The 17,233-nt window shown below is 32.0% G+C and overlaps 1 protein-coding gene across 1 annotated transcript in view; it reads right to left on the bottom strand.

The window, feature by feature from the left end:
* Positions 1 to 2,298: 2,298 nt before the first annotated feature.
* The window catches only part of LOC126266346 (uncharacterized), a 183,910-nt gene continuing 168,975 nt past the window's right edge, over positions 2,299 to 17,233 (bottom strand). The window contains exon 2 of the mRNA XM_049970274.1: positions 2,299 to 2,423. The gene's annotated coding sequence lies outside the window, so the exon portion shown is untranslated. The remainder of the gene's footprint in view (positions 2,424 to 17,233) is intronic.

The following is a 17,233-nucleotide window of genomic DNA, read 5'->3' as shown; positions in this document are numbered from 1 at the left end:
TTGATTATATAATCAATAAGATTTATACAGGCTTTGGTGGTACCTTTGCTAGCCCTAAATCCATATTGGTTTTTTATGAACAGATTATTATTTTCAAAATATTTTGGGGTAATTAGTGGCATAAAAAATAATCATTTAATGAAAGTTGCACAATCGAATATAATCGATATCTTGTATAAAATAAATTGCCCCCTTTTATCTGTTGGAACGAGTCTTTAAAAATGACTTTGATTTTACAGATTTAACATTCATAGTAATAAAATTACCACCGGTAGGCCGTTACAGCTTAATTCGTTTCCCATCTTTGGGTTACGAAGAATTGGATTTGTATGGTTTCACTCGGAAACAACTGGGTAGTTTCGATTCGAAGACTACAATTCCCTTGTGGAAATCACATCTTGATGCTGTGTTCTTGAAATTTATGCAAGCTACGAATTGAAGGTTAGTAACCTTTTCTTTATTTGATTATGATAAGAAAACGCATCACAGGTTCTTTCATATACATTTTAAATATTTCATTTTAAACAAACAAATAAAATTAAAAAATAATTTTCTTTTTATTTAGTTATACCTTTTTTAATTTAAAAACTAGTAGAATAATAATAATGTTATTTAGCTTAACAAAACACATTTCTCCGTGGATAAGGTAATTTCTATTAAATAATTTTATATTCATTCATGTAAACTAGTACTGATCCAATTGAATATATTTAACTTGTCTATGATATGTAATTGGTACAAATGTTAACTTACTTATCTGTAGGAATTAAATTACACTAATTTTTCTATCTCATTTTAAGTCCTGTAAGCTACAATCAATTAGATCTTGTCCACCGATGAATGTTCAGCCTGTACAAATTTTAATTTTATTATCAGATAAACCAATAATCTAACTGTATATTTTATAATATAATATGAATTGATTTAGTTATTATACTTATTAAAAACAATTATTAAAAATTACATAATATTACTGTAAATAATAAACATTTGACTAATTGTGACATATTAGTATGTGTAATGAGTTTTCTACTTCGAAAGTACCCGGACAGTAGTCAGACACAGCATCTATAGATTTATATTTATTTTAGTTAAATAATTCATTTTACATACAATTAATAATGTTTAAAAACAGGTCCTACTGCAATTTTTTAATAACACAAAAAATTAATATTGAAATAAGGTTCTCAATGCATTAAAATGGTGTTTTAAGATTGTGTAAACATTCAATTTATTGAATTTTAGTAGTGGACAATGAAACAATGGTAGCTACCAGAATGTTGGTTTAGTTCTCTCAGGACAAATGGGTGAGTAATTTAACATTTAGATTTAGTTTCTTTTTAAAATGATCTTGTCATATTTTAATTAATAAATAATTCAACTTATTCATAGAATTATAATTAAACCATAACTAATTTGATCAATATTTTCTAATTTTAATAATGTCAAACGCGGATTTTAGTTACATTATTGTAATTTGAAAAATAAATAAATAAAAAATTAATAATATTTTATTAATCAAAGACAAAATTTTATAAGTATAGAATTACTAATTATCTACTGAAAATTCATCAAGTCTAGATTTCCAATGCTATACAAATTTTTGAACATTATTTGTATTTTGTTGCTCAAATTGGCATTTAGGTAAAGAGAAACCGATTAGTCCATAAAACTGAACAATTTTTTTTAAATTAAATTGGTATTGTCAAAAATATTTTAAAAACGTACAATATTTTCAAAATTGAAAGTAAATACTAAAAAAAAGTGATAAAAAATGTACAAAAGTTTCAAAGATTACTTGCAAGTAAATAATTTTGTGACTAAAAACTAGATAATTACACATATGCAATTACAATTAAACGATAACACCAATATAATTAACTGGAAACAATCTAATTAACATATGTACATATGCTCTTAACACTAATTACTTTTAGAAGAATAGTTGAAAAACAATATTTTACAATCAGTACCTTTATTAACATTTATAAGTTGTTTTAAATTAAATCATTCACTAATTTTTTAGATAACTTTTAATAAATTATCTTGAATAACTTTTTGAAAATATTGTTTTTATTCACATATGTGAATACATTTTTTTAATTTTCAGTAAATAAGTGTTTCACTTTAAAATTTATTTTATTAACAACTAGCTGACCCGACAGACTTCGTCCTGTCAAAAAAATTTATAATCTGGCAGTGTTTTGTTCCTACCTTTTTTATATTCTTTGCAAAAAATTATCCTGAACAGAACCGTCACCCTGGTAATAATTCGGTGTGAATTAAAAATAATTAAATAAAACACTATAAGCATTTAAAAGTAAGTAATTTTAATCATGTAAATCATAATTATTAACAAAAAAAAAATCAGTTCTATTTTCATTGTAGTGCTTTGTGATAAACGATGTTTTTTGTTTGATTACCTGGCGCATAGACAAACAAATCTGATGGTTTTCCAATACGGGAACAGGCAACATACAATTGACCATGTGAGAAACATGGGTTTTCCAAATTAATACCACAAACACTTAATGATTGCCCCTGGGTCTTGTTTATGGTCATAGCAAAAGCAAGCCGCACTGGAAACTGTAGTCGTTTAAACTCAAATGGCACATCAGTCGGAATCATTGGGATGCTCGGTATGAGAACATCTTCTCCTTTATACTTTCCTTTCAATATAGTTGCTTCTATCACGTTGTTTAGTAGTTTTTTTATCGCTAACCGTGTGCCGTTGCAAAGGCGTGGTTGGTTGATATTTCCCAACATTATAATTACCGATCCAACCTATAATTGAAGATTGTGAGGTGGCAATCCTGGCAAATCCAGCGAGTTTAAAAATTCCGGTGGATAGTTAACTACATCGTCTTCGTTAGATGCCGAATCAACTGATTTATATATCCTCGATTCGCCTGTAATTTGTTCTTGAATTTTGAAATTTAATTCATTTACATCAATGTTTTTGGCTGCCAATATAGCTCGTTCGCTTAACCAATCATGGTTTCTGTAATTTCGAGCAACATCTGGAAATACCTTCTGAATGAGTTCTTCTTTTGATTGAGTTAAATGACAAAAACTTTGAGGAAAGTTAATGCATCCAGTCAACATGTCAATAGGAAAATTGCCATTACCAATGTCAATGAGTTGTTTACAGAATGTTTCCAGATTGGTCATTTTGCAAGTACTTTGACATATTTCCACAAATTGGATGACTTTAGACATGCGTTGAGTTCATCAGCTGGCGTTGATCGTGGAATCACTGGCAATGTTTGACGAAAATCTCCTGCTAATAAAATCATTGCACCACCAAATCGGTTCTGATTGCTTCGTAGATCTTTTAAGGTTCTGTCTAAAGCCTCCAAAGATTTTTTATGTGCCATCGTGCATTCATCTCAAACGATCAATTGACATTGCTGCAAAACCTTTGCCATTGCAGAGTTCTTCGAAATGTTGCAGGTTGGAGTTTCATTGCTTTGCATATTTAATGACAATTTTAGTGCTGAATGGGCTGTTCGACCACCTTCAAGCAAAGTTGCTGCGATTCCCGACGAAGCGAGTGCAAGTGCAATTTTATTTTGTGAGCGAATTGTTGCTAATATTAATGAAATTAAAAAAGTTTTTCCTGTACCACCAGGTGCATCTAAGAAGTAAATCCCCCCAGTTTCATCATTTGTTACTTTCATAAGAGTATCAAATACATACCTCTGTTGTTCATTCAACAGTGGAAGATTTGTTTAAATTAATTCTTTCAAAGTGTTGAGATCATACAGTTTTTCTCGGTGCAACTCTTGGTTAAAAGCATCATGCATTGGACGATTGGGCGCGGCCAGGCCTAATTGAATTAATAGTTTGTTTGACATCATCAAGCACATGTGCAATGTTTCGTTGTAAATTTCTTCACTGATTTGCATATTTGGATTTCCCATTCTATTCCGTATTTGATACAAAATATCATCACACATATAATCTTTGTACTTGATCCACAAATCAATTGTGTTTGATGGGAAGCATGTAGATATGATTATAGAAAACAATGTTCGTATTTGATGAGCGTGTGAAGATATTACAGCATCACTGAGAGTTTGATCCCAATGAGCGTCATTTTCTAGCAATTGTAAACGTTGACAGGCTTCTCTGTAGGATGCACACAATTCACCATCAACAGTTCGTAAATGTTGGAATGATGTTGGGCCACGTACATTGACTAATAGCAGTCGTAAATAAAAACATTCACCATTGCTTGGATATACTGAATAAATTCGACCAATCGCATCGGTGGAATATACATCTGGGTATCCTGGTACTGGTTTTCCTTGTTTCCGTCGTATAAATCTCCTTGAGGATTGTTCCAAGTATAATATTTTGGCATTTCAGAATATAGCAATGTTTGTGCGAAATTATCGTTTTGACATGTCTCAAAAAAACTTGTTAATGTAGTAGATGGTGGCTGAGCAGCTCTTTGACCTGCGTTCTCTGCTGTAAAATACACCCTTTGTCCATTTTCTAAATGCACAGCTAAGTGAATAACAGAAGGGTGTCTCTCATGAATTGGAAAAGAAAATATTCGCCAAATTGCTTCATTACTACTAACATAGCGGCCCATATGGTATTGAGTAACTTCATCATTGGAATTCTCTGCACCAATTCCAATCACAGCCATATCACTCCCTTTGGTTACATATTTGCAAATGTAATAGATTTCACTGAATGGCAAGATTCAACATTGATGTGTGCTTTGAAGGTCTTTGATAAAATGGGTGAATATGGAACAATTCAGCGATTATCTATCTCAATATCTTGTTGATTTATTTTTACAATTGTTGATCTTCCATCGTCTGCTGTCGATCGGCGACGATACAGTGGATAACCGTCATTACCAGTAATTGTTTCCGATATTAATGTCCGTGGATATCGTTTCAAACATTTACCATCCATCATGCACGGTGAATTTTGATTAAGAGTTCCACAGGGACCATGTATCATGTTCTTGATAACTACCTCATTCAATCCAGGATCTACTTGTACATTAGGGATTTCAGCTGATATCACTGCATCAACTTCATTTCGCCTTATCTTTTCAACCAACCAAATCAAAATGTGTGCATGTGGCAGTCCTCGTTTCTGCCACTCCACAGAATACATCCAGTAGCGTGTCTCACCAAACACATGATGTTTTACGATGAAATCCATCAAAGATTTCAACTTTTGTCTAAAGACTCTGGCTGTAATATCATGACGATCAATGGGTGATTGCCCAGGGAATAACTCCTGCTTGATTTCTATCCAGTGTGGATTGCATGTAAATGTGATGAACAAATCTGCTGTATAATAAAGCATAATGACGAACATACGACATGTATGTTGCTGGAAGAATTGTCATCCGTCCCACATTCTGTGCATTGCCATCTGTATTAATCGCATCTCGAAGGTGAATATACTCTTCAGATCGGAGTTTAGTTTGATTCAACCTGATAAATGTTAATCTCTCCGTTTCAATTTTAACATATATGTCAACAACATATTGGTGATATAATCGCCGACATTTCAATATGTGATTGTCTTCATTTTCCCGAATCATTAGGCGGTATGAATAATATTTCATTGAGCTTACTTTTTTGTTGATTTCAGAACCTGTAAATATATTTTGTTTTAATAACATCTCTAATCTATAAAATTAAAATACCTAATATATTGACTGAGATATTATCGCCATAGCTAAACTAATATTTTAATTACCTGTAATGGGATTGATCATTTTTATTGAGAAATCATAGCCATCTTCATCTTGCCAAAATATAATGGGATATTGCAGTGCATCATATGAGCGGTGTGTTTCCTTTATACGTTGTAATTGATCATTCCGACGATGTAAAACAATATCACGGGATTCAAAGTTTTCTCCAACTACAACGATAGCAACTTCATCAATAGTTGGTGCATTAAAACGTCTTGCATGTTGACCCGTAAGTGTTTTATCAGCTCTGATTACAATTTTGTGATTATCAGATGGCATCAGATCAAGTACACTTTTAAACAATATAATCAATTGATTGTGTTCATGAAAAAAAGTTTGTAATTGTTCTACAATAGGCCTCTTTACTAAATTGTTATATGCACAACGCTGATCTATTTCTTGTTGTGAATTGCCCATAAAATAAATTTGCAGGAATTCATAGTTGCTAGCTGGCACTGGTAACAATGAACCTGCTCTGTGATATATTTGGCCTTGTATCTGTAAATTAAAAAATATATATATATTATATTTGTACCAAAAACACTATAAAATAAAATAAATAAGCAATGTGTAGAATAAATTTATGTATTGTCAGTGATCAAACTTAAATAATATTTGTTATTATAAATTATATATCAGAAGATATTGTTCGCTAAAATAATTATGATTAACTGCTTTAATACATACCTTAAAAGTTGGCATAAAATTTTCCCGAACCACATTTGTTGCCCCAAATGAAGTCATTTGAAAGCAATTATATTGTTGGATATTTTTAAAAAAGTGTATGGAATCTGTTCCTATTCCTGAAACCAATGAGTACAATAACTCTGGTGGTGGATTCAATGATATTAATTTTACTTTACCATTTGCGCAACACAATCCATTGGCTTCGTTTTTGTATTTTAATGCTTTACAATGTGAGCAAACCGAGTTCATAGAACCAATAACAACATATTGGTAGTTACTGTAGTCAATTGATACATCGTAACTGAAAGCAGCCCGATTCAAATTTGCGCGATTATTAGTTGAAAGTCGTGCTCGCGCTTCACGTGTTTGTGATATCCTAATTCTTTTATGTTCATTTCGGTCGTCACGTTCTTGTGCAGTACGATTAGATCGGTAATTAGCTTGGTTTGTAGCATTTCGTGTTCTTCTACTTAAATTGCCTCGTCTTATAGGAGGCATTATTAAAATATTGTGTCACATGCAATAACTTTTTTTCATAGGTAGATAACAAAACACTGCAAACAAAACAAAAGCACACTCAGTAGAGTATAACAGAAAATCCAAGAAAAACAATACCGGCAAAGGCGGCAAATCGACATTGACAGTTGTTTTTTTAATTTGTTTTTTTTAATCTGATATGACTTGAAGTCAAATCCTTTAAAGCCATACCAATGTTTTATTTTTTTTTGTCGCCTGCCGAAAGTAAAACAAAAGAAATAATATCACGAAACCGACCAAGTTGTTATTATTATATTTTGTGACTATTCAATTTGGTCGGGTCCGCGATCACTTTTTTTTAATTTCGGAACGCGACATTAAATCCTCCAACGACGTATTCTGGGCTCCAACGCACACACGCACACTGTTTTGATAGATATGATTGAATTTGAACTTTGTATAGCGGTAAGAAAGTGCAAATTTACTTTTTGACGTTAGGAACACACCTACATTTCCTAGATAACAGTGAGTGCTTGTAATTTAATATGAACTTTATATAATAGCAATAAAGCTCAAAGTGATTCTACGTTTTAGTTAGAAAACTTTTGTATGTGAAAAAGAAAAGTGCTGTTTTTAGGGTTTTCCCGGCAATTATTCGATTTTTTCTCGCCGTAAGAACCATCCTTGGACTTCAACGAACATTTTAAAAAAAGAATTGGCCAAATTGGTCCAGGCGTTGTTGAGTTATGCGCTTACCAACACATTTTGCGATTCATTTTTATATTATAGATTTTAAATATTTAAAGAATTTAAAATGATTATTAAATATGTTGTAGATTATTTGGTCACCGTTTTCTATTTATAATTTAGATTCTTTAGATCCTTTAGATTGTTTAGATTCTTTAGATTCTTTAGATTCTTTAGATTCTTTAGATTCTTTAGATTCTTTAGATTCTTTAGATTCTTTAGATTCTTTAGATTCTTTAGATTCTTTAGATTCTTTAGATTCTTTAGATTCTTTAGATTCTTTAGATTCTTTAGATCCTTTAGATTCTTTAGATTTTTTAGATTCTTTAGATTCTTTAGATTCTTTAGATTCTTTAGATTCTTTAGATTCTTTAGATTCTTTATATTCTTTAGTTTCTTTAGATTCTTTAGATTTTTTAGAATCTTTAGATTTTTTAGATTCTTTATATTCTTTAGATTCTTTAGATTCTTTAGATTCTTTAGATTCTTTAGATTCTTTAGATTCTTTAGATTCTTTAGATTCTTTAAATTCTTCAGATTCTTTAGATACTTTAGATTCTTTAGATTCTTTAGATTCTTTAAATCCTTTAGATTCTTTAGATTCTTTAAATCCTTTAGATTCTCTAGATTCTTTAGTTTCTTTAGATCTAAATGTAGATTTCAAACTGAGAATTTCTATTTAAATATGTATGAAAATGCAATTAAAAAATTAATCTACAATAGAAATAATTATTAAAAAAACATTTTTAAAATTAGAAAAACTTACTGTATTGTTCTTTAATATTTTGTATATGTATATATTCAACCTTATTTTTTATTTTAGTCATTGACGCTGGAACAAACATTTAACTAATTGTGACATATTAGTATGTGTAATGACTTTTCTACTTCGAAAGTACCCGTACAGTAGTCAGTCATAGCATCTATAGATTTATATTTATTTTAGTTAAATAATTCATTTTACATACAATTAATAATGTTTAAGAACAGGTCCTACTGCAATTTTTTAATAACACAAAAAATTAATATTGAAATAAAGTTCTCAATGCATTAAAATGGAGTTTTAAGTTTGTGTAAACATTCAATTTATTGAATTTTAATATTGGACAATGACACGATGGAAGCAATTTAACATTTAGATTTAGTTTCTTTCGATCTTGTCATATTTTAATTAATAAACAATTCAACTTATTCATAGAATTATAATTAAACGGTAACTAATTTGATCAATATTTTCTAATTTTAATAATATGAAACGTGGATTTTAGTTACATTGTAGTAATTTGAAAAATAAATAAATAATTAATCAAAAATATTTTATTAATCAAAGATAAAATTTCATAAATATAGAATTACTAAAGACCTACTGAAAATTTATTTAATTATCCATTTATCTAGATTTCCAATGCTATACAAATTTTTGGTCATTATTTGTATTTTGTTGCTCAAATTGGCATTTACATAAAGAGAACCCGATTTGGATCAAACAATTTCTTTAAATTAAATTGGTATTGTCAAAAATATTTTAAAGTTGATAAAAAACAAAAGTTTCAAAGATTACTTGCAAGTAAATAATTTTGTGACTAAAAACTATATAATTACACATATGCAATTAAACGATAACACCAATATAATTTACTGGAAACAATTGAATTAACATATGTTACATATGCTCACAATACTAATTACTTTTAGAAGAATTGTTGAAAAACAATATTTTATAAACAGTACCTTTTGCCAACCTTTAATAAATTGTCTTCCAGAACTTTCACATACGTGAATATATTTTTTTAATTTTAACTATTTAAAGAACTTAAAATGGTTATTAAATATGTTGAAGATTATTTGGTCACCGTTTTCTATTTATAATGAAGTAAAATGTTGATTCCAAAGTGAGAATTTCGATTTAAATATATATGAAAATGTAATAAAAAAATTAATGTACAAAAGAAATAATTATTAAAAAAAATATTTTTAAATTTAAAGAAACTTACTGTATTGTTCTTTAATATTTTGTATATATTGTCACATAGGGACGATAGGACACATAAATAATCCTTAATCATCAACATACAAACATTGCCCCTAGTGCGATTATTGCTTTCGCATAATGTCTTGATTGGCATTGTCAGCACCAATACATTCCGCTGACTTGCCAAGACTCAGCGGTATATCTGGGTCACGCTTTACTGGTGTCAATAAACTATTGTAATGTTTTGTAATATCAGACTATAAATAAAAGCGCGACGAAGATCAAGTAACGGGACAGAAGTGTGTGAACTACAACAGAGGTCACGAGTCGCCCGGTGGATACCAGTGAACCCCAAGAGCAGCCCTGAAGATGGTCCCTTACTTATTACTGTAAGTCAGACAATTTGTAATGTGTTTTTTCTATATAAGCTATAACATTGTATTTATTCTGTACTGGTGTTTATCTGAGCTACTCCCCAACCCCCAATAAGGGACGGGTGTGACAATATTCAACCTTATTTTTTATTTTAGTCATTGACGATGGAACAAAGGAGGTGCCCAGAATGTTATAGTTTTCTCATGACATATGAGTGATCAATGAGAATGATGTAAAAGAAGTGAAACCAAAGGTCAGTAGAATAGATACTTTAAGTTTGATTAGTCAAAAGTATATTTAATGCATACACAGTCCGTCTCAAAAATTAGGTGACTGATGTCAGATAAACGAAACGGGTAAACAAATCGTAATTTTTATTTAATATTATTCCAAGTATACTCTTTCATCATTTATATAAGATTGTGAAACAATTAAAAAAAAAGTTGAAGTCATTCCTTGAGGTCTTTTCAAGGACTCACGTCACCGTACCTTGAATCTCTTCTATAGCCAGAAGTCTGCTGGTGGTAAATCTAGCGAATATGGCGGATGTTGTAAAACAATAAGGCCCTTTTTAGGCAAAAACTCCTTCACTATTCTGGACTTGAGCGGAACGCGTTGTCATGCAATAGGCACTATCGACATTTAGGGTTCAACACAGATAATTCTCTTCAGCAATCGATTCAGGAGAATTTAATTTCTATTTTAGAATTCGTGTTTTTCGATGATGAAGTGTGAAAAATGGAATAAGTATTAACACTTATAAGTTGTAAATTTCATGAATAAAGTTGAGGAAATTTATAGCAGCAATCAGCTAAGTTTCGAGACAGTCCGTGTAGAAACAAAAATACACCAGTTTAAAAAAATCATAGAAAACAAGTTAATTGATGGATTAACTAAAAATTTTATTATTACATATATTTACATATGAATCATAAATTAATATAATTTTCTTGATACAGCTTTGAAATATAATTTTAATAGACAAATACATTTTGAAAATTTTGAATATCAGTCCTATAAACGTAATCAACTTTACGTATCAAATATTTGAAACAAACTATAATAAAAATACGTTTATTTTGATTATAGTTGTTTGATCAAAATTTTCAAACTTGAATGAAGTAGAATACATATATTTGTTGGACAATTCTATATAAAAATATTTATATTTATACGTTAAAAAGAAAAAAATTAAAATACTTTTCAAGGATATTTGGTGTAATAAATGGAAATTATAAACAGTAGTAGAGTACATGGAACAATTTATTTTTTATCATTCTTCATTTCTTGTCGATTAAGATTTGAATGAATAGCAAATTTATTCTATTCATATACGTGAATATTGTAAGATTAATTTGACAAATATTTTTGTATAACGTTATAGTTTTTCTTTAAAATGAACATATTTTAATTAATAAACAATCCAACTTAATCATAAAATTAAAATTAAACGTCATCTAATTTGATTAATATTTTCTAATTTTAATAATGTGAAACGTGGATTTTTATTACATTATAGTAATTTGAAAATAATAAATAATTAAATACAAAATAAAAAATATTTTATTAACAGAAGACAAAATTTCATAAATATTAAATTAATAAAGATCTACTAAAAATTCATTTAATTATTCATTTATATTTTGTTTTCGATGCGGGAAAATGCGAAAATTGACATTACGTAAACAGTAAACGATTTGAACTATAAAACTAATCAATTTCTAAGTAAATAATTTTGTGAGTCAAAATTATGTATGTAATTAGCATAAAACGATACCACCAATATAATTTACTGGAAACAATTCAATTAAGATAGAAATGTTACATACGTTCTTAATACTAATTATTTTTAGAAGATTAGTTGAAAAACAATATTTTACAATCAGTACAATTAATTTAAATATTTATGAAAATACAGAAAAAATTAATGTTCAAAAAAAACTAGGCAAAACTTTGTACTGATGTCCATAGTTATTGTTATTTGAAAATATATATATATATATATATATACATTTTTAAAATTAAATCGACTTACTGTGTTGTCCTTTAATATTTTGTATATATTCAACTTTATTTTATATTTTAGTCACGATGGAACAAAGGAAGTCCCCAGACTGTTTTAGTTTTCTCTTGACATTTGAGTGATCAAAGAGAATCTGGTGTGAAAGAAGTGAAACCAAAGGTCTGTAGATTTAATTCTTTGAGTTTGATTAGTCTGAGGTATATTTAATGTAAACACAATCTGTCTTAAAAATTAAGTGTCCAAAAATACACAAGTTTAAAAAAATCTGAAAACAAGTTAATTTCATGGATAACTAAAAATTTTATTATTACATATATTTACATACGAATCATAAATTAATATAATTTTCTTGATACAACTTTGAAATTAAATTTTTATAGACAAAACACATTTTAGAAATTTTGAATTTTTGAGACCCATAAGCGTTATAAAATTTACCATGAAATAAAAAACAATTGCAATAATAAACGTCTTTTGATTATAGTTGTTTGATCAAAATTTTCTAACTTGAATGAAGTAGAATACAGATATTTGTTGGATAATTCTATATTAAAATATTTATATTTATACCTTATAAAGAACAAAATTAAAATACTTTTCAAGTTTCAATGTTTGATGTAATAAAAATATTTCTTGGATCAAATTTGAGAAATTATAAACACAGTACTAGAGTATGTGGAACAATTTCTTTTTATATCATTCATAATTTATTGTCAATTGAGGTTTGCAATAATCTCAGCTATGTACTATCAGACAAATATTTTGCAGTCGAACCAAAGTCCAGTTCGTTGTAAGTTGTAAGAATAATTTAATATATATTTTTCATTTTACATTATAGGTTCTTTTTAAAATAAACTTTATTTTAATTAATAAATAATAATAATTTGAACAATATTTTCTAATTTTAATAATGGAAATGCGGATTTTAATTATATTATATGAAAAATAAATACATAATCAAGAATATTTTATTAATCAAAAACAAAATTTCATAAATGTTGAATTAGTAAATATCTACTGAAATTCCTTTATCTAGATTTTCAATGTTATACAAATTTTTGAATATTATTTGTATTTTGTTTTCGATGTGGGAGATGAATTAAAATGCTCAAATTGGCATGGACCAAAATTACTATTGCCTAAAATATTTTAAAGTTGATAAAAAACGTACAAAAATTTCAATGATAGAGTAATTAATTAATTAATTTCTTGTCGATTAAGTTTTGCAATAATTTCAGCTATGTACTCGACGTACAATTAACTAAAATATATTTTTATTTATGAAAGTTACTTGTAATTACTTTGTATGTTGTTTGTTGTTAATCCAATTTTAAATATTTCAGTTAAAGAAAGATGATTCAGTATAACAATTTCATTACCCACGTTTTTATAATATTTATGTTTTAGGTATTATGACAAGATGCTCTAAAATATAAAGGGTTCAATACGGATTTTCTACAACCACTGTCACAAGAAGATTAGGGATGCTATACATTGCTTCAAAGAAATATCAAGTACAGCCAATGTAAAGAAGAATATATTAAGCTTTATTTACATAAAATTGGTGTAGTGGTAGTGTATTTATACTGCGGTGGTAGCGATAATTTCTAAATGAAGTTTTCGCAATAGGCAGTATGGTATCATTATAGTATTAACAAATCACGTTATTAATGTTTCTGCACTACACACACGAGCTACTAGTATCTGTGTACCAGATATTGAAAATTAATCATTTAAATTTAAAAATTAAAATAATAAGTAGTCATGTATGTTATTTAAAATAGGTAATATTTTAAGCAACATGTATAAATTGCCATATATGTTATGTAAATTATATTAAAATTTAGATATTATTAAGTATATTGTAGGAATTTATTATTGTCAAAAATAAGGTTTATAACCTGCTTCCCCATAAACATTGGGTTTGTTAATTTGACAATTATATCAAGCATTCATTAAAAATGAGGTGGTTTGTTGACCGTGTTGTTTCTTAAATCATCATTTCAAATTGACCATTTATATTAGTATACTACTAATATAGGGTATTACAAGTCTTTCGTATTTTCCTTAACGGAAAATGATTTGATTTAGTTGAACTAATATTTCTTCCAAGCCTCTTCTTTCCACGTCTACTTGGACAATCACCCGCCTCGCTGAGACTGAGACTATGTACACTGGTGTCGCGTCCATGCTTTTGCACGGCAACTCTTCCCTATCAGCCATTCTTCGACACACTCACACCACAAAACAAGTACACTCCAAACAACCTAAGACAAATAATAAAATTCGCAAATCTTTACCAAACGCTCCAAAAGGGCACTAACCATGAGTTGGGACATGCACTCTAGAGAACCCACACCCCAAGATTCTTCAAAAAACAACAAGTTATGGGCGAAAACAATACACAAACAACTGTATGCTTCGGTTGAAGCACACGCTAATGACACCACCTCCGTTTAACCAGTTTTACAATCCCTGCACACCAGGGGCACGTGGCCGTGAACAACATGTTCAAATTCTTCGACAAGCTTGGTAGATTAGTGATCAAGCGACCAGCCGTCCGTGTACTTTATTGTAAAACCTTTTGAGAAGTGCCTCTTCAGTTCCGTCATTCCCTGGTGTGTTCCATCGCTTCTAATGTGCCTCTGCCTTCTCTGAATCCGTACTGTCTATCACTCAGTCCCCGTTTACTCTCTATCTGATACATTATTCTATTATTGATCATTTTGTCCAACAATTTTGCTCCAGCAGGCAGCAAGGATATTGGTCTCCAACCTCCTTTCTCTTTTGGTAACCACACAACTTTTGCTCTTTTCCACACTGTTGGGAACACCCTCCTCGTAAAGTAAATGACATGTCATTGCCTTAAATATTTACAATGTATTTCTATTCTAGTGTTATACAAAATGATATAAAAAATAAAAAATAAAAAAATAAAATACGAAATATAACTAACTTATACAAAAGAAAAACACTAAACTATAACGTTTCGCAGCAACCACGGGCTAATCCCCAACTAGTAGTGTTCCTGGGTCGGTAGGTCCGGTGGTGTTGTCCTCCTCTTACCCTGGAATCCCCTGTTGTGCCGGAAGATACGCCTCATGAAGCTCGAGTGAATAGAGCCGCCCCATTTGACGGTGCTGTTTACACAGCTGGTTTTAAGATGTTGGGTAAACCTCAGGGCGTCCTCGGTGGGGCGGTTACATCGTGGCCAAATGCCACGGGCCCCGATGATGATGGGCAAGAACTCAAGCTTCTTCCCAGACCATCTTAGCTTTGCAGCCTCGACGAACCTGGGATTGTTATAACAACCTATAGGTGAACTTCTTACGGTCCCACGCGATGTCAAGACTGTCCCCCTTCTCCCACGATACCTGAACATCCGACACGACGGTGACGTTGTCGGCTAAGTGGATGACAAGATCGGGTTTAAAGAGGGTCCCGTCCCGATGACGCACATGCGGCTCCACCTCGGTCTGCCATACAACGTGCCTGGTGTGGTCGGCCACCTTCGCCACTATCACGCTATGTCTCATTATCCGTTCGTAGTGGACATGGGAGCACGCCTGGAGAACGTGCGACACACACCTCAGCCCTTTTGCATCATGCCGCCTTATGCCCAAATCCCAGACGCCTGTAGCACCTGGGAACATTCTCCCAGTCACGGCACCGGAACGCATACATGCCCACATATACTCTGCCAGACTCAACTAACATTCTAGATGACGCCGTGTCCACCTTGACGACCACCATTCCTATATTCGCATCTCTCTTATCCACAACCATTCTCACCAGTGGCACCTTCTCCTTGAACCTGGTTTCACTCATACCAGCCAAGTTCTTTGCACGCAGCTCACTCATAAACTCACTGTTTACATCACTGGTATGATGTTCGCATGCAAGCATGCTGCAGTTTAGGCGTTCAGTGCATCACCAGGCCCTATGTGGCCAGCTCGGGTACGCATGGTCGCCATCCATGAAACACGAGTGACCCTCTTACAAGCCTTCCCGCAGCCGCCCCAAAATCTATCCATTTTCCTTCCCATATGATCTTCCGCAGACTGGAGGCTCCGATACCTCCAAATACCACGGCCGGACCATTGGTCTGGTCAGGATCGCGACATGGTTCGACCACGAGTCCGCGTGCAATAGAAATCAGCACGCGTCCCCTACGTAGCTGGAAGAGAAACACCTACAAGAAACACAACAATATTAAATAAAAATATATAATACATGCTCTCCATACTTCAGCTGCCATCTGTCAGGGAGTCCCTGATTCGCAACAATCATCATGCTCTTCCGTCTACCTTCATACATACATCCATTCTGTTTAAAATGTACGACGACACAAATTAGTATATGCTACACACGGTTATTAAAATGTACGACGATCACTCCACACCACCACATTATATGCGGTGGCGCGACGCCCTGGCTGTGAACACAGAACGGGCAAAGATACTCGGTGCCTCAAAACCGCTCTGAGTTCCGATGACAGCTGACCAATCTCTCACCTGGCTCACCCTCTCGCCCAAGCTGTCTTCGAGCACCCTCCTTTCGTTCGCATATAACAGGCACTCCACCAGTAAATGGTTCACATTCTCTCGTCCAGTGCCACAGTCGCACTCCTCCGTATCACATAACCCTCTACTAAACAAAAACACATTCATACTGCCATGACCTGTAATTAAGAAACCCAGCTCACGACAAATCCAGAACCATTCATTGGCACTGGCCATTCGCACATCATTCACGAACATGTACATGGGTCGACTCTTATTACTGGTATCCCAGCGCTTCTGCCAACGCGCAAACAGATATTCATTGAAGGCCTTTCCGACTCCCACATTTGCTACAGTCTCCTCATACATACAAGGCGGATGCCCGCGTCGAACCCTGTAACGCACACCCCGTCAGCCGCCTCCAGATCCCAGGGAAGCTCGCCCATGAGCACCACCATCGCCTCCGTCGACACAGTGCGACACACGTTCAGACAGGTATACAAAACCACTCGATGGTAGCACATCAGGCGTGTTCTATTGGTCGCCATCGACAGAGAGTCGCACCACACACTTACACCATACAAAGCACACGCCACAAACAGTCCCCTGTATACAGTGCGAGTTGCCTTCCTCCGGAAACCCCATTCCTTCCTCATCACCCTTGAGAGGGAACCTGCAATAGCTGAAATTTTTGGACGCAGACCACTGAAGGGGGGAAA

The sequence above is a fragment of the Aethina tumida genome, chromosome 8 (assembly GCF_024364675.1).
Source record: "Aethina tumida isolate Nest 87 chromosome 8, icAetTumi1.1, whole genome shotgun sequence".
In the NCBI taxonomy this organism is placed as follows: Eukaryota; Metazoa; Arthropoda; class Insecta; order Coleoptera; family Nitidulidae; genus Aethina; species Aethina tumida.
Note: the sequence above shows the minus strand (reverse complement) of the source record. Positions and strands in the feature narration are given on the sequence as shown.